General features: G+C 38.0%; 1 protein-coding gene and 1 non-coding gene across 4 annotated transcripts in view; one reads left to right on the plus strand and one right to left on the minus strand.

The window, feature by feature from the left end:
* Positions 1–19,830, plus strand: part of BBS9 (Bardet-Biedl syndrome 9) — a 345,679-nt gene that overhangs the window by 299,451 nt on the left and 26,398 nt on the right. The window lies entirely within an intron of this gene.
* On the minus strand, positions 7,085–7,247 carry LOC119252050 (U1 spliceosomal RNA). The gene has a single exon (XR_005126712.1). It is a non-coding gene; the product is annotated as a U1 spliceosomal RNA (small nuclear RNA).

Raw genomic sequence — 19,830 nt, forward strand, 5'->3', positions numbered from 1 at the left:
AGAAGACGTCACTCCTACTTTACCATGAAGATCACATTGTCTGAAACAAACTCTACTTCCAATTAATTCATTTCAAAATTTCTTTGTAATTTTGTTAATTTTTTTCTTCTATTCTTCTGTTTCACTGTTTCTTTGGGGACCTTTTAACATCATATTCCTCTCACTTGAACTGTCTACCTTTGTTTTCCATGGGCACCTGTGTTTTCCATGGGTACCTTTCCATTTCTATACTTTACTCAGTTCTCCTTATTTTATTCACTGGCTATCTTCTTTTCCCTCCCCTCCAGACTTACTGTGTATCTTAGATATAATTTTGGGATGAAGCTAAATAACAGCATTTGTAAACAATTCATCTTTTGGTCTAAGGAACAATGTTGGGAGCATAATTCGCAGATGTAATGTCTTAGAGAGAGGGCAGTCATTTTACTAATGAAATAGGAATATTTTTTATTGATTGAATAGATACTTTAAAAATGCCATAATTAAGAAGAGAAACAGCATTCTTACCTTCACAGAGCTTACATTCTGGTGAAGGAGCCAGATAATAAGCAGTTGTACAACCAAATAAGATAATTATAGGTTATGTTAAATAAAACAAACATGGAGCTGACAGAGTTGGGTGTGGAGTCTACTGTAGACAGGATTATTGGGGAAAGTTTCTGTGAGCATGAGGAAATCAGGAACTAGGGCTATAGGTTTCTATAGGAATAGAATTTAAAGGCATCTGGCTTTACCAAGAGTAGAACTAAAAAAAAAAAAAAAGTAAATATATGAGATGATGAGTGTGTTAATTATCTCTAAAGGCCTGGAGGGGAAAAAGGGCTTGATGTGTTCAAATAACACATGACCTCCCTGGCTTGATCTTAATGAAGAAGGAAATGGCAGGGAGTCAAATCATGTAGTATTCCTTACATTCCCTGGTAAGGAAATTTAGATATTATCCTATGTGTAGTGGGAAGCCATCAGAAGGTTTTAAGCATGGAAATGATATGATTGGCTGTGTTTTTAAGAATTGCTATGACTGCTGTGTGGGGAATGATTTGGAAATAGCTGGAATGGAAAGGGGAATGCCAGAGAGACTATTGGAGAAGTGTAGTCAAGAGATGATGATGACGGGGTTGTGGCAATGGGGATAGAATTAGAAAACTCTAGGTACATTTTAGAGGTTATAATACCTAGAATGCAATGATGTATTACATGTAAGAGGTAAGTTAAGTGGGAAACAAAGATAACTCTTGGAATATTGGCTTTAGTAATGAGGTGGAGAGTAAAGTTATTGGTGAAATGGGGAAGTCTGAGGGAAGAAATGTGTATGGTCATGTCGAGAGGGGAGGTCAGAATAAACAGATCTTCCATTTTGGATCAAGTCCATTTGAGAAGACTACTTGGCACTCCATTTTAGATGTCAACTAGTGTGGAGCTCAGAGGAGAAGACTGGGCTGCAGAGAAACTGTCAGGAGATGTAGTGTTTAAATAAGGCTGGTATTATTTATATGGAGAGAGAGGAGATAGAGGGTCCTATCTAAACTGTGAGGTCTTCTAGCTTCCAGGGGTCATAAAGAAGGGTAACAACCAACACTGGAAACTGAGGAAAAGCAGCTAAGAAATGAGTAAGAGGAAAACTGAGAAAGTAGCCACGTGGAAGCCAAGAAAGGGGAGGATTTCCAAGGTCAGCATTGTCACATGCTGCCGAGATGGAGTAAGATGAGGGCTGGGATGGGAGCTGACGTTATTCTACCTCTGAGATTTTGAAATCTCAGATTGTACCATTTCTTCTTTTATATATTAATTCCTCATTTTAATGGAAATACAGGTTTGCATTTCTTGCAGACCTTTTTATTTCAAGACTATGGAAATAACAAATGTAAGCACAGTATGAAATGAATCAGTATTTCCTCTCCATCTTGTTATCTGTTCAGAGGCACACAATATCAGACAAATTACTACTCAGAACAATGTCACACTTCTTATTTTAAGTGTGGACCCTTCATAATCTGGTGCAATCATTTCTTGATCCCTTAACTCATTGAGGTCAATTTCTTTACTGATTCTGTTCTTATATTTCAGGCACTGTAGCAAGACAGTAGAACAATAAAGAACAAAACAGACACAGTCCCTACCATTCTGGAGCCCACTTTATTAATGAATGATAAAATCATATGATATTCAGTTACAAAATGAGGTAAATATTCTGAAGACAAGGAATGCTAGAGGCTCAGACACGGAAAGTAGCAATAGAGATCGAGAGGATCAGATGGCTATGAGAACTTTTTTGCAGGTAATCAACAGGACTTGATAACTGTGTGAAGATAAGGATTAAGGGAGAAAGAAAGGTATTGGGGAGGTCTCCTGGATTGCTGGCTCCAGTTGACCAATGCAAAGTCTATAGAGGAAGATAAGTCTTTTGAGGAAGATAAGAATTAACATGAATTCTGTCCATGTTTAATGTGAGTGCCTGTCTTCAGTCTACTTTTCCTGCAGCAAGTCTTCTTTGAATATTCTAACCATTGCTAAGTATTCTGACTCCTTAAGATTAAGTAATGTTAGCAGTTTTATGTGCTTTATCCTAATACTGTCAATATTTCCCACTGGTAACCTATGTTACATTGTCTAGTTCTCTTAATTGCTGTATGTGCATTCTAAATTAGCAAATAAAAATCCATGTGGGCACTAACTACATGCTTACTATTTTGGCTAATCCTACTGGTAACGCTTGATGGAGCACAATGTTGTGGAGTAGTACATATTTGGATTCCCAATGTCACGAGGTGATTTTCTTGAGACACAGTCTAATTTCCTATGACTGGTTAACAACAAAGAATTGTGAGATAACAAGTGTCTTCCAGGGCAAGAAGGATGACTGAGTTTATTTACATAAAATGAGTTTTGTACACTGACAGACTAGCGGAGTATGTTCCCTATTTGGAACTACTTTCTAATTAAAGTTGTGAAAACCCTTCAACTTTCTGTTTTGAACAGTATTTAACCAAACTTCAAGTAAGACACAAAGAAGGTGAGCCCTCAAGAGTTTTCCGATCGAGGTTTTGCTTTTTTTCTTTAATCCGTTCCAAAACATCATCTAAATCTGCATCTTTAATAGAATTCGATAGCCCTCTTTATACTTCAAATTGACCTCAGAGATTTCAGCATTGGAAAGTCAGGATTTTATTTCCCCAGCTGTTTAAATGTAATATATTTGAAGACAGAGGCACTATCCTGTAAGTTTATAGTCTAAATAAATCTATTTTAAAGGTGTGCTGGTTGCAGGCCAGGTGGCATAATGGGATGACATATGAGCTTTCACATTTGAAGACCTGGCGCTAAATTCATCTCAGGATGCCAGGAAAATGACTTTAGAGGTGTCAATTTGCTGGAGTCCTTGGTGGGCATCGGAGAACATCACAGAACTGTTGTAAGGTCTAACATAATGTATCCTCTGTAAATTATATTGCCACGTTTGCCACCTCAGGTACAAAAGGGCAATTTGAATGACTTCAGGAGACATTCCAAAATTTTGTCTTAATAAGTAATGAGAAGTACAAGTCTGTCTCAAAAGAAGATCAGCCTAACCTAAAGGATTGCATTTGGGGCTGGGAACTGAAACTTAAGCGTTCTGTTTTCTTTAGTCTTTACATTTCTCATCAGTTATTTAGCAAATTTTTACTTAAGTCCCATTTTTTTTAAGTATCATTTTAAGCATAGATTTAACTTTCTTTTCCTTAGCTTCCTCCTGCAGGTCTTCTCCAAATGCCAATAATAATATTTCAAGGACGTGTTGTAAAAAATTTACTAGTGCCCCACCCCCCATACTATGATAACCCTCTTTTGGATCACCTTGTACAAATCACCTCTCAATAATCCTATGGTTCTTAACTAGATTGCTTATCTGAAGATCTTTTGCTTTTTTCATTTGCATTTGCCAAGAATGTCTAGTAATTATGCACTCAGTTTCCATTTGAATAGCCTTTTGAATTACTTAAAAGACCATCATCATTAATTCATATTTAATATCTGAATCTAAGGTTTCCTATTGTAGTAACACATTGTGTGCTAGCCAGAAACATCACTTAATTTGAGGAAGCATAAAATGCTCAAAGGTACCAGTCAGACTTTGATTTTTATTGCAAAAATGTATTTCAGTAACTCACAGACTTGCCCTCTATTAACTTGACCTACTTAGTTCTTTTCCTTTTGCCTTTAGTATCAGTCCTTTGCACAAAATGGTCTGGTTAATGATTTTATTGTCAGAGGAAATTCTAGCCAGGAAGTCAGTGACAGTGGACCACGACAGCGGATGAGGGGTGATCTTAAGCAAAGTGTGACCTCTTTTTCTATCCGAGAAGAGGGTTGAGTCTGAAACCAAGCTGAACATGGATTTAAGGCATTTCTAAGGAACTGATATAAACTGATAATGTTCTAGGCTGTTTTCAGACTCTTTTTCTTTCCCCAAATCTGACAGTTGGCTTGGGATATCCTCCCTGGAGTAGAGGATGCTGAAAGATAGATGGTTTTTCATTCAGCCTCTCTAAATCTCATTTTCTTTGCTGCTGTTAGGAACTCAGGATCCTTCTCTTAATGAAAGTCTGTGATGCAACCTTTTACCCACAACAGTTCCAAGTCTAAGTTACAGACTGTGCCTTGCTCATAATTTCTGTAGAACCCTTTGATGGCTCATAAATCAGTTTATGGAAAGATGTGAGAAAAATCAGGGACAAACTGTACTTATTCAATTGAGGAGGTGATATCAGGTTAAAATACACTTTAGTTGTTATCTCATGGCATTAAAATTTCATTCCTTTGATACATCTTTATTAAGTACCTACTGTGTGTCCACCACTATACTAGAGTCTTGGTTTATAAGGTGGTGAACAAAATAGACAAGACTCTGCCCCAATAAAGCATCCATCCTAGTGGTAAAGGCAGATGATACACAAGCAACAAAAAGGTCAGTGTAAAGTGTGATATGTAATATGAAAACAGTAAGCAGGGGAGTGTAATAAGGAGTAGCTGGCAGGAGGAGGAGATCCTTGGAGAAGCTGTTTTGAGGAGAGGTCATCTGAGGTGAGCATGAACAGGAAGGAACCAGCTGAATGAAGATGTCTTTGGCGGACTGGGAGGGTGTGAGAATAGGTGGAGAGGTAGGCATCCCAGAGAAGAACAGGAAATGCAAAGGATTCAAAAGAAATAACAAAGAAGGCCCAGGCACCTGGGGAGAATGACAGGACATGGGTTTGGTAAAGGTAAAAGGGGCCAGATCATGGAGGAGTCCTTGTTTCAAAGTTTAGGTTTCATTAGAAAAGAAAACTCTTGAAATAGGCCATTTTTTTATTAGCCTATTATCTCTTAGATCAAATGAAAGGTGACAGTCCTAACGTTTAATTGTGAGCAGAAGCCAGCAGCATGTTGAAAAAGCACTTTATTGTATTCAAATGCCTGAGACCCCTTAGTTCTCAGGCATTTATCACTTGAAAGTGGAGGAGTAGGAAAGTTTAAAAGGCTGCAGCAATAACATTTGAGAAAATGAATAATTTAAAGTGAATGAAATCATGAATAATGAATTGTAAAAAATGAACCTTTGCTTGTGATTAGAGATTCATAATTTTCATTTCACAGCAAAATATAGTTGTCTGCCATGCATTCCTGACTTACTTCATCTAAGTACAATTAGGCCCAACACATTAGTGCCTTTATGTGCAGACTTACGACTGGCTTCTTGTGTTGAAACCATTAAATTTTAATGTATTCAGCTTAAACGTAAGTGGCCACAGATGATTCATAACCTGCTCCTTGCTTTTGGTGAAAATGATCATCAGTATGAGAATTGTCCCCAATGGCCGCACTTATCTTTGAAGTTGACTTCCTAAACATTTTTGTGTCTGTAGACTAGGAAAAAACATTGCACAGCTGATGGGTAAAGCACCATGATAATTGTTTTGAAACCACAGGATATTTGATGATGATGAAGTAGAACTCAGTAACTCCTGACGTTTTCTTTTTTAAATCCTGGTGTCAGGAGGGTACAAGTGCTGTAAGCTGCTCTTTAAGAATGACCTTAGCCAACCACGAGGCTTTTTTTTTTTCTTTAAGAAATATGCTAAGAGTTGCTTATAGTATTATGACCTCATTATTTAGCTGTTGGACATAGAGGTGGGAGGGACAAGCAGGCTTGCCTAGTTGAAACTTTGGATAGCAGCGTAACCCAATAAAAATAGGATGTGGCTTGGGCACAGGAGACTTACAGCCTGGTAATTATTTGAGTGCTCACCTGACCCAACCACTATGCAAATATTGAGAAGTCTCAGTCCTGTGTGCTGAAGTCTCACTTACCTCGTGCATCCCCTGTAACACATGATCTGATCCTGCTATTCCTCTGGAGCTTGAAGCCCTTGATTGTTTTCACAATAAGCTGCCAACTAACTGCTCTGGCTTGAGTTCCTTCATGAGCTGACTTCTGTGTCTTCAGCCCCTTCACTTGCAATTGCCACCAACAACTAACATTCTTACCTATCTGCTGCTCCCAGAAGGACACACTGTAGTGCCAGCAAGCACAGGGCAGGTTCACTCTTGATTTGGGCAGACAGATAAGGGATTTTTCAGGTTTTAATGCTCTCAGGGAATCAGGTACACAGGCAGGAAGACTGGCATGCAGGGAGGCAAGCACAGGCCAGGCAGGGGGCTAGGAGGCAGGCAGGCAAACAAGCCTCCCAGTTCCACATAAATCTTTACATTTTCTTGGGGTTCTCTCAGCCGTTGCCTCATGGTCTTGCCTCTTTTGTAGTCATGTTGCTCGTCCTCTCATAGCCATCCGTATTTCCCAGCCTATAGGCTCAAGCAAGCACATTTGCACATGTGCACGCATCTATACTCCAGGCGTCCACAATCAGACATGTGTGCTCCACACCTATGCACCTTCTGCATGAACACGTTCAAGACCACAGGTGATAGCCATAGAGGTTCGTGGCATAAAAAGCCTGATTAACTCATTTACCCTATACACATACTCTCCTTTCCTCAGCTCTCCCTTGTCCAGGCATGGAGCAACTCTGCCTCGGACTCTCATCTTTCTTTTTTCCTCTTGGTGTGGGATGAAAGGCAGGAACACAGTCCCCATACTACCACAAATTATGCAGTCAAATTTCCCACACTTGGGGAAATCGCAAGGGTCAGCACATCTGAAGTGCAATGGATAAGGCTTGTTCTGGAAAACCACCTCCGTGATCATGGTGTCTCTCCTGCCAGGTAAGTACAGGACTTTCATATTGCCTATTCTAGCTGACTGACTCCTGCTAGTCTATCTGGGATTGCTAGTTGTAAAATCAGGAACGGACACAGTACAGGTTTTCTGATCCCATGCAGACCGGGTAAAGGAGGAGTCAGAGTCCTCAGTGATTTTGCAGGTTTTTATTGGGGTTTAGCAGGTACATGGCAGGCAGGGGTGCTGGGGGGCTGGGAGGCTGGCAGTCCTCCCAGCCCCCAGCAAATCTTCACTCTATCTGGGCTCTCTGGCGTTCTCTGCTTCTGCTTCTTCTTCTCTGCTTCTCTCTCGGCTTCTCTTTCGGCTTCTGCTGCAGCTTTCTCAGCATGGCTTCTACTGGCGTCCCCGTGACACCACCCTTAAAAAGCACAGTCTTAGCACAGGTGTACCCACTTCAGGTGCCCGCCATCAGGCATGCATTCAGGATCACAGGGTTCCCTCATCTATCCTGATGGCGGGAGGGCAGAAAAGCCTGATTTTTTACCTTACCCTACACTAGTCTATCTGGGATTCTATTGTATAATAGCGATCAGTAGTTCCTAACCCTAACCCACCCTTTATTAAGTGGTGGTGGGCACCCTGAGGATCAAGGTTGTGTTTTGTGCCATGGTGTAGGGTAAGGTAAAGTATCAGGCTTTTCTGCCCTCACGCCATTAGGATTAATGATGGATCCCTGTGGTCCTGAATGCATGCCTGATGGCAGGCACCTGGAGTAGGGTGTGGGCATGTGTAAGTGGGTACACCTGGGCTAAGAGACTGAGCTTATAAGGGCAGCATCACAGGGATGCCAGAAGAATGAATGGAAGAAGCAGAACCATGAGAGAAGCGGAGAGAATGCGAGAGAACGCCGGAGATCCCACAAAGAGTAAAGACTTGCTAGGACCTCTCGCCCCGCCAGCACCCCTGCCTGCCATGTACCTGGTAATCCCCATAAAAGCCTGAAAAGCCACCGAGGGCTCCAGGACTTCTCCTTTACCCCGTCTGCTCTGGTCATAGAAACCCTGCACTGACCCTTCCTGCCCATTACACATGGGTAGCCCTAACTGTTAGCAGAGTCTGCCCATGGTAACTGCTGGTCTCTGGATAGATTGGTATATATAGTATATCTTTGCTTGCCCTGAAATGATGTAAAATAACTGGGTCTACGCCAAACCTGTCTAGATAGCGCACTCAATTATTCGTGGTAGTAACAAGACAACTAAACTTACATTAGTCTCTGCATCACATTACAAACAATTTGACTGCTTCCCTTTTGAAATGAAGGCATTTTTACAACCCTTTTTACTTAGTGAAAGAGCCTGGTCCAAACTTGCTCTAACTCTGTAAAATCCTCACGAGACTCATTCAATTAACTACCGTAAGATTAACCACACCTGAGTATATAGGCTTTGGTTCAGGTGCTCTGAGAATTGCTTTTATCCAACAAGGCCAAAATAAGTGTTACTGCTTGTTTACCCCTCCCCCATTCACTGTAGCTTCAGTGTTTATAGCACTGAAATCTGTCTCATTAAATCTGTCTTATTAAATAAAGCAAAAGTAAACCAAACAAAAAAAATAAAGTAAAAGTATTTTTGGACTGGAAGATAAACCTAAAAGTCTCCTTTCTAATTCTCAAGGCAGTTCTGTATCTAAAACCACTCCAGAAAGATAGATACTTATTTTTAAGCATCCTTGGGAACAGACTTCCGCAGTCCTCTTGATTATGTATTCCATTATCTCACCAGACTTTAATATCTAACTTTAATCCCTCCTGATGCAATTTCAGCTCATTTCCTTTAGTTTTGGTTTCAGTTGAAATAAAATACATATCTCACCAACACCCACCACCCTTATTTGTAACTGAAATGTTTGATTTCCTCCAGGCAACCTTCTCTTTCTAGTGCTAAATGGACCCAGCTTTGCCTTTTTCTCCTTACCCCCTTTCTTGGATCCTTCTCCTTTTAAAACATTCATTTCTCTCTTTTTACAGCAGGTATCAGGACCATACATTTCAGTTCTGTCATTTTACTTATTTTTTTATATTATTTTTTAAAATTTTTTTTTATAGAGGCATGTTATTTATTTATTTGTTTGTTTGTTTTGTTTATACATGCACTGGGTACAGTCAGAAGCGCGGGAGGGCGAGAGAATTCACCAGAGCCAGAGCGGGGAGCAGAGCAGGCAGAAGGACCGAAGTACACTGCTGAGGGGAGCAGCGGGCGGCAGGAGAGGTCTGCGCGCCATGTGGGACCCTCCTCCTGTGGCCGGGGAGCAGCCGGGGATCAAACTGGCGCCGCAGAGGCCACAGGCAGCTTCGCAACTCAGCGCTCAACTGCTGCGCCATCGGGGAGGCCCCAGTTCTGTCATTTTAATCCTCCAGCTTCTTATTTCAATCTGCCAATCTGTAGAACCTTAATAAACCACTTAACACGCTAGGAAAAAAAAAATCAATGGATGCCACTGTAATGTGCCTTAAGAGTTGTGGAATTCTTCCACTCTCATTGTTTAGTATGCTGCTCTCCCCCATTTCCATGCTTAAGTATGATTTTTGTTTTGTCTTCTTTTTTTATCTTGTTCTTTTTCCTTTTTATTGAGGTACGTGTGTTTACACTCCATAGGTTTCAGGTATCTAGTCTCACCTGGGCACACCATAGCACTGGCAAATGTCCAGTCACCATTCAGTGCCCACCAGTTGACCCCCTCTACTCTTTCCTTACCCCTTCTTTGCTCTCTGGTAACCACTATTTTGTTGTCAGAATCTAAAGATTTATTTTGGTTTTATTTATTCTTTATATTCCTTTCTTTATATTCTATAGTCTTTTCTTCATATTCTATAAATGAGTGAAATCATATGGTATTTGACTCTCTCCTTCTGACTTACTTCACTTAGTATCAGTCCCACGAGGTTCATCCATGGTGTCCCAACTGGCAGGACTTCATCTTATTTTATGACTGAGTGGTCTGTTATGTCGCTAGCCTGCATTTTCTTTGCCCATTCATCTATCATGAGGTACTTTGTTTCCATATCTTATTCCATTTTGTCTGCAATGAACACAGAGGTGCATATATATTTTTAAACTAGTATTTTCAAATTCTTCAGGTAAATACCCAAAGTAGGACTACTGAATCGTATGTTAGTTCTATTTTTATTTTTTGAGGAACCTCTATACTGTTTTCCACAGTGGCCACACCAGTTTACATTCCCAACAGTGCCTGGGGTTCCCCTTAGTCTTATTCCTTCCTTTTCATGCATAAGCCTCATGTGGCCAATGACCATGTTTTTGATTCCTGGATCTGTTCACTGTGTTGCTAAGATAACTCAGAGGACAGAGGAAGACAAAGGGCACGGTATTTTCCTTTCCTTTTGCTTTTCCCAGATCCAAAGGGCAGTAGTCTAGCCTCCATTTGGCAGGAGCTACAAATTCCCTGTTCATGGAATATTGATCTTTTGGGGAATCTGGCATAAGAACTTGGGAATAATATGAAAAGAAAGAAGATCTGGAAAACAAAAATACAGCTGTGCTTACCGCCTAAAAATAGGAACTTCTCACTAAAAATTAGAAAGGAAATGATAGGTGTAAATGAGGAAGAAGTTGAATCAAACAGGAAGGCAAAAGAGAAGAGGATACAGAGCAGGATGAAAACACAGCTGTGACTAAATATGAAGAAAAATATCACATTAAGATTTCTTAGTAAAATTAAAAAATAAGCAAGGCTAAAATTCCAGAGTAAGAACAGCAAATCAAATTTATAATGTAAATATAACACGATTATCTGTCGAATATTATATACCCTGTGCTGTTAATTCAGACTCCTCATGGACATGTTACCAACGGATGCCTATACTATGTTGAAAGGTAGGTGGTGTTAATTTGGTCCCTTAAGAATTTATGTATTCTGACCCTTTAGGAACAATTCTTGACTTGTTAATAGAATCACCATTGAAATATGTTTAACTTCAAAGTAAAAATAGGAATCTAGGTATTATTATTATTTACTATTATTTTTTTCTGTTAATTGGAGATCATATTTGTGATACTCTGACTTCTCTATATAGCAGTGCCATACAGAGCTTTCAAATAACATCTCATTGGCTCTTACATTTTTCTTTGGAAATCAAAGGAAGAAGTTTATGAGAATGACTAGTGGAGTGAATGTTATGTCTCCCACGTACACAATAGGAGACAGCAAATATTATTAGACTTTGGAGGGGTGACTTAGTTGAGATTTCTTTTTTAAAATATGTTTGCAAAACCTTTAGTCATTCAAAGGTAATAATAGTTACTTAAAAGGAAATGAAATATTCCTTTCTCTTACTTCTCTGAAAAATTGCCATTTCACCAAAATTTCAATCTGCAAACAGGACAAAATGCCATCTTCATCCAAATTAAATGAATTGGCTTAATTTATTAAACCCACTCAATTAAGTGTGTGTCCTGTCTTATGACATAGCCTTGATTCCTAAGCTAAATTTGAAACATGTAACCTAAAGAAAGTTACCTAATATCCTAGAAAATTGGTGTTAGGTACCATAGAAAAGAGAAAAGAAACCTCTTTAATAATTTTTATAAAGCCCCCAAAATATCCATTTTGACAACTTATTATTGATGTAATGGAGAAGATGAGTAAAGTGTAATTATTTTTGTGGAGTGTATTTGTTGATTTACATGGCAAAGGTCTAGGCAATTGTGGTGGGTTATAGGAGTGTAATCCTGAACACTGTCAAAACAGTACCCAGGTGTGTTGTGTTATCTCTAGTGTCAAAATGTCAAGTTTGGATAATTTGCAAAAATATATGTAGGTACTCACCTAAATTTACACTAGACTTCACTTCAACTTTAAACCTAGGAAAACACCACTGGAAGCTGAGATCTAAAAATGGGTTTATTGTTAGGATTCAGAATAATTGTTTTATTTTAATGCATTTGGCACATGGCCATCATGCCAAGATTGCATTTAAAAGAATTTAAAATAGCATATACATAGGAAGTAAAGTCTAGATGGAAAAAAATCTGTTTGAGCCACTTCTGATATCATTCTAAACTGAAATCAAGATATTGATTAGAAAATTGAATTTTGACAACTATTTTATGGCCCATTTTACCACAAACCTCTTTCTTAGAAAGGAGACAGTGTGGTACTTTTGCTGCCAAAGTTACTTTCAAAGCAACTTTTTATTTTAGGCTAGTGTAAAATTGATTCTTCTGTGAATAAACCAATCCTCTATGCTTATTGAGTTGCTCGTAAGCGTTGGTTTAGCCGCAGTGGCAGTGCATATTGTAAATGATGGTGAAGGAAAGGAATGTCTGAGTAGGAGTGCAGTGTAATATCTGTGCCAGTGTGCATGTGGTGCTAAACAGAGTCATGAGATGCAAAGTGAGAGCCTCTTTGAACAATGTTTATGGTGGGTCTTATTGCATGATTGGAGTGTCTGAGAGAGAAGCTCACTAAAAACACTAGGTCTCAGCATGTTGCTGCCAATAAGACCAAATACTTACTGGAATGTATGCTTTATTCATTTTAGCTTTGAAAGATTTAAAAAAAAAATCTTGCCTGGAATTCATCAATTAAAAAAATGTATTTCATTACGTTACTGGGTGTTGCTTTAAAGATAAAGATTGTCTTCTTTTAAGCTGTCTCTTCATTTTATTGGCAAAGAGGAGAGGAGACACAAGAAGAATGAGGGGGGAGAGAAGGGAAGAAGAGAGAGATTATCTTTTTATTTGCATTTTGTTTACATCATAACACATTTATCTGCTAGGGACCTATTCTTACTCTTTACTATCATTATTTGTAAATCACCTGTATACCGCTTGCATTTTAATGTAAGTGGAGCAACATACAATGTTTTTGGAACATGATATATTGATGCAGGCTGCTTCAAATAGATTAGCATTCTAGCCTACCACTTATATCCTATGTGATTTCAAGTAAGTAACTTCTGAGCTTCTGTCTCCTTACCTAATGCAATACAATAGTAGTATTGTGATGACTGACTGAGATAATGCATGGAAGACAGAGCAGGACCCGGCCCATGGGAAATGCCCAGTTCACAATGTTTTTTTTTATTATTATAATTATTATGATGGGGAATGATTTATTCCTTTTTTGCGTCAGATGTTCTACAACAGCCATGGACGATTACATAAAGAAATTCTTGGCTGTTACTTTAAAGGCCCGATCAGTTTCTTCTGGAAAAGAGGTGAAAATGTAATGTGTGCTTATTCTATGATGAAAATAACAATCTCACAAATATTTCTATGTTGCCTTACCAGGCATTTGAGATTGAAAGCAGATCCAGCCTGTTTCTCCAAAAACTGAACTCATTGCTGGGAGATAATCTCTCTTTTTGAGGTAAAGAATGATTTGTACTAATATTTTTGGAACTAACACTTAAGAATCTGGCTGTAGAACTGCAGTGTAGATGTAACATCAGAAGAAAATATTTGTATAGTGTGATGGGTGAGATTACATGGGGAAGTGGAAGTATCTGAAAGATTGGTATTGGGTGAGCCTATTAAATCCCAATTCTACCTAGTAACTTAGAGCATTTGCTCCAGTGTCATTTCTAATATTATGGTTCTGATGCCTAATTCACAAGGATAACATACACAAAGTACCATAACCACCTAGAATCTGGTTCATGGTAGATGCTTTCGCCCTCTGCCTTTCTTACAGTGTTTGAGGTGTTCCCAGGTTGAACTGCCTCTTTTCTACCAACTTGCCCTGCTTTCTAAGCTCTCTGTCTTGAGCCCTTGTTTCTAACCCAATTATTTGGTGTGAGGAAGTCTGGTCCTGTCACATAAGTTGCCCAGTGAAGTCTCAGGAAAATATGACTTAACGAGAACTAAGGTACTACCTATTTATTAAGCATTTGTGAGCTAGCAGAAAGTGCTTTCGTGTCAAGTAAAGATTATGAAGTCCATTGCACACAGCAAAATTATATCATTCAGTGGTTTATTCTGCTTTTTCACTTCTCTGCCTTTCATTCTGTTTTTGTTTTTTCATGATACCTGAAGATACCAGAGATTGCTTTAAATTCTATATTCCGTTAGGAGCTGCCAGTTATGGATAGTCTGTGAAGGAGGCAGACATGCATGTGATCACATAAGGTTTGACAGTCTATCTTCAGGAGACTTGCATATCAGCCAGCATTCAAGTAGGGTCAACAGCAAAGTCCATTTCCTTCACTCGCACTAGAAGAAAAAGGAGAAAGCAGTGGCCAGATCAATACAAAACATTCAAGCTAGCAGCAGCCCACATGAAATATGTTGCTACTAGTATTCCAAAATATAACTATAAATAAATCAAGACACTCATGAGACAGCTGTTACCAGGTGGGAAGTGGAAAGGAGTGTGTCCCAGGATCAGATCTGATTTGGATCACTTATTATTGGAAAAAAATCACAGGGAGTGTGGTCTGTAGATAACATCTAAATCAGTCTTATCTTCAAACATCTATTTAGGTTTGTTTCCTAGAGACAGATTCTGTTGACTTCTGTTGTGGGTCAGAAGTCAATCCGTTTTATGCTTCACCTATTCACACACATATATATAGAAACAATATTAATACATGCCAGTAGGAAAGATTAGTTCTCATTATTGTTATTGAGATTCATTCTTAATTGTCAATTGTTGCATTGACTGATAATCAAATGCTACAAGCTGTGATGTTTTTTGAAGAAGATATCTGCACTTGGACTAATTTTGAAAGACCTCGCCTTGCTCTGTATGTTTCTATATATGTACTATGCATTTCTAATACATACATGTATAGCTACCTACATGTTAATTCTAGTCATGTTATTTCCTAGAAGAGAGTACATTTTGAGAGTAACGTCAACCTTAATATTGCCATTTAATTAAGAGAACCAATATCTATAAGGACCTCCCAACCTAAGATTTAAAGAGGAGTTGGTCTTACTCTGTTGTTTTGTTTTAAAATAGTATCTATGATTTGAATGGTAAAGAGAAAGGAATGAGTGTCTTTCAAATTAAATACATGTTTGCTATTTTATAGCTTATTTTAAGCAAAGTGCGTTAGTGAGTCATTCCTGTATGTTAACAATATATTTTTGCCAAAAAATGTTATAAAATACATGTTATTAATATAAAGACAAAACTTTCGAATGAAAGATTTTAAATTGGCTTAAAATTTCATTGAAGAAGAATGTGTATTTGACAAATGAGAGACACATTTTTCCAAGGAAGTTACAAGAACAAATATTGGATACTTTATGTTAAGAGTATAAACAGGCATAAGTTAAGAACATAAGAAAAATAACCATATGAGAAGTTAAATTTCTTTAAGTTGTAAGTTCCTTCTAAGTAGAAGTTCAGTGGGATAATGAGGCCTATGAAAGAAAAAGGAGGTAGGACGGTATTCAAATCCTGCTCCCTTTAGTATGAAGTCTGATGTCATGTTGAAACAGATTTAATTAGCTGTTATAGAATCCCTAAACCGGTTCTATGAAATACTTAGGGTGAATTTACCTGAGGCCCTATCTTTATGTTTGTTCTTTCCACCTGATCATACGGTACTCTTTATTTGACCTTAAAGTACATAATTTAATTCCTTTTCCAAACACTATTTAAACTCAGCCAAGTCTCTTCCTTCTTCTATTGCAGTATATACATTAAATATTATATATTTTCCCCAGATCTCAGGAGTCTCAATAGCTGTTGTCATTCTGTTTTCTTCTTTCAACGTCAAATTTGTCTAAAATCATCTACGTTGTTATCTTTCTTGACCTTGGACAGCACTGGTTGCTGCTTGCCATTCCTGCCTCCTAGAAGGAATTTTCTTCCCCTGGTTCCATGACACATTTTCTCTTTTTAATTGTCTTGTCTCATTGGCTGCTTCCTCTTACCCCCTTTGTGGGCCTCTCTTCCTCTGCTTAGTCTGAGAAGTTGATCTTCCTTCAGTTTCTGTCCTTGGCTCTCTTCTCACTTACTGGCTGATTTCATTTCTGTCATTAGTCACTTTCGATGTGCTGATGACTTCCAGATTGTTATACTCCTCTCCTTTCTTCCAAACTCTGGATCTATATATCCAATCACTTATTGGCCTTCTCCACATAAATGACACATGCAACTTAAGCTGAATATTTTCAGAAACTAAAGTCATCATCTTCCACGTCTTGCCCTACTCCAAGTCTACTTCTCTTCGTGTTTCTTGTCTTAAGATTAGTGCTGCCACCTGTGAAGTGCCCATGCTGGAAACAAATCTTGAACCACTCGCTTTATCCCACTGCTACTAGTTTACTCCAGGCCACTGCTGCTGCTCCGTTTGCCTTGTTGTAGTGGCCTGTTCTCCTGTCCTCTAGCTTTCCCCCTTCAGTGCATTCTCTACATCGCAGGATATGTAGAAACAACTCCTCGGATTGAATTACAGCATCTGTGGCCCTTTGTTTCTAGGATGAAGTCCAAATTCTTCACTATGGTAACAGGCCCTTCATTACTTCATGAGCTCATCCTTCTCTTATTTTCTGGCACAGTCTCTCACCACTCCCCATGACATGAAGAAGCTAAATTTTCTCTTTAAACATTTGGGTATGACTCCCTCTTTGGAGTGCCTGCCTCTTCCTACCTTACCACTTTTGCCTGGCCAGTTCCTAGTTGACCTCAGCTTACATGATATCACCTCCTAAGCTCTTCTCTTGCTCACATCCCCAATCCTTCCTCCCGCTCTCCAAATCAGGGTTTTGTTTTTCTCCGCTGTACCTCTATAACTTACCCAATGCATTAGAATTGCCCTTTTTCTCCCAATTTTCCCGTCTGGACTGTAATTTTCTTAAGGTTAAAGATGTTGAAACTTATTAATAGTTCCTGGAATATAGTGTATACTTGAGAAGTATTTCTTGAATTGAGTGTATAAATGTTTGACCATGACTAATCCTTACTGTGTTTATTCAGGTTTTGCCAAAGTCATCATGTATCATATCTTCCCTCAATTTCAAAATCTCTCTTCCTAATGTCATGCGAGGGCTTATCTCCAAAATACGTTCAGCAGTATATGCTAATTGGAAAGTAAAATACAGAATAATGTTGTGCTAATTGTCCCTTCAGATCAGTAGGAAGGGATATAAGAATATGTCTGTGTGTCCCTTCATTTGTGCCAAAGAAATATAGGAAAGACACACTAGAAACTGAAGAAATTGGTTACCTATGGGGAGCAGATGGCAAAAGGTAGAGAGAAGGGGGACATGAAAAAGAGATGAGGAGGGAGCAATTATTTTTTAAGAACCTCTTTGTATCTTGCTTTGATTTCTGGAGCCATAGTAACCTTTTGCACACCCCCTTTTCAAAAATTAATACATAAATAAAACCAGGATATGAGACAATACAAAGTATATACAAAATATAAGAGATGGGGCCTCCCCCTGTGGCACAGGCGGTTGAGCGCAGCATTGTGAAGCTGTCCGCAGCCTCTGGCAGCACCGGTTTGATCTCTCTTGTCGCTCCTGTTGCCCCCGCTGCTCCCCTCAGCAGTGTATTTCATCAGTCTGCCTGTTCTGTTCCCCAATCTGTTTCTGGTGAATCCTCTCACCCTCCCACACATCTGGCCTGTACCCCATTTCTTGTATACATAAATAAATAAATCTTAAAAAAAATAAGAGATGAATTTCCCTCTATCATAGGAGAGGAAGGAAATGAAAAAAATCACTAACCTGAGTAATTTTGGAAAACAATATTTTGACTGGATATTGGGGAGCTAAGAGCAAACGAACTGCACCCAAATGCTGTGCTGAAGTTAATGAATCTGTTTCTCATATAGGTGTGGGTTAGCAATTGTGAAACTGCTTTGTGTATATACTAAGACTAAACAAAGAGGTTAGAATTATGGAAGGGAGAACCCTATATATTGAAATGAAACCACAGGCAGTAGTATGAACTCAAGGGTTTACATATTTATATATGTATGTATCTGCATATAAATCTATACACAGCTACATAGATACACAAATAAAATAGCCATGTCCGCATGTGTAGGCATTTAGTCTACATCATATTCCTTTGCTTTGTCTGCTGAGAAAATTGAGAATCAAGTACATATTAGTAGGAGTGAGCATTCCTATATTTTGGTTTTTAGTTACCATCTCTAATATAAGAAATAAAGCTAACTATATAGGAAATAAACACTTTAAAAAGTAGCTGTATAGTCTGCTTTTCTTTATCATATTTTCCTCAAGATTCAAAACACATTCCAAATGCAAGGGATTTTTACACTTAAGGTAAATAGTAATAGTTATTTCATCTATAAGACAAAAAATATAAAATTTTAAAACTTGAACAATGACAAAAAATAAAAGTAACCAAGACTGTTTGAAAGAAGTAGTTGCTTCCAGAACAGAGGCAAAAAGCACAAGATCATTCTAGAGTAACTTGTAGTGCCAGAAAGACTGAAAGCATATTAAAATGACATAGGAATTCCCTATGTCAGCCTCAGGGAATTCCCAATAGCCAAAGCTGGAACAATTTTAAGAAAGAAAATAAATAATGATAGTGTTGGATTATAATTCATAGAGTAAAATAAATATTAATGAACCCATGTTGACATAAATAAGTAATTGAATAAATAAGTGGAGGAAAAGGGACAGGTTTTCCTGACAGTAAAATTCTGTTTAATAAATAGTAAAAAATAAGGGAAATAAGAAATCAAATCACCATTAGGCAATCTTAACAATATTAATTATTGCAGGTGAGGTCACCAGTGCATGCTCACATTGTAGGAGAAAATTTGAGGAGAAACAGGATATTTGCATAGGCCAAAGTATCCTCCCAATATATTTATTAAAACTAGAAGGGAACATATAATACTTTATGGCAGAGAAAACTGGTAGACAACAGCTTGACCAAGTAATCACAGTAACAAACTCATGTTATGACATTTCAAGATCATGTACTCTTGATACCAGGCACTGAGACAAAAATATAAAATTTTAAAACTTGAATAATGACAAAAAGAAAATACCATGCTCTGTAGTACTCTTGACAAAAGTTTCAAAGTCATGAAAAATTCACCTCTCACACATTAGAGAAGAGGAGATAAAAGAGTTAAAAGCAATGTGGAATCCCAGATTGGATCCTGGAATAGAAAAAGGACTTCAGTGATTAAAAACTGTTGATATTTAAATAAAATATGTAAATTAATTGCTATTGTATCAGTTAATTAGTATTATATATACTGAGATATATTAGCATTATTTATTTTAAAAGCATTATTACACATATCATATATTAAAACTATTACACATATCATGTTATGTTTTCTAGAGACAGTATTATGTCACTGTAAGGTTCCCAGTATTGATAATTGCACTGTGGTTATATAGGATGTTATATAGGTGAAAGGTATAGAGTAACTATTTTTTGTCAACTTTTTTGAGTTGACAAATGTATACATAGGAGTAACAAACATACTCTAAGTTTTCTTTTTAAAAACCAACATAAGCATTAAGGTATAGCTATTGGGATATTGATTAACTTTTGGCTTTTTAAAATTAGGTATGCATTTTTTTTAGTTTTTAGGGGAATTACCAAAAACCCCAAAAAACCAGAGAGAGAAAATAACAGAAAATAATCTAAAAAGAGGC

This window comes from Talpa occidentalis, unplaced genomic scaffold, assembly GCF_014898055.3.
Source record: "Talpa occidentalis isolate TD23 unplaced genomic scaffold, MPIMG_talOcc4v2.1, whole genome shotgun sequence".
NCBI lineage: Eukaryota > Metazoa > Chordata > Mammalia > Eulipotyphla > Talpidae > Talpa > Talpa occidentalis.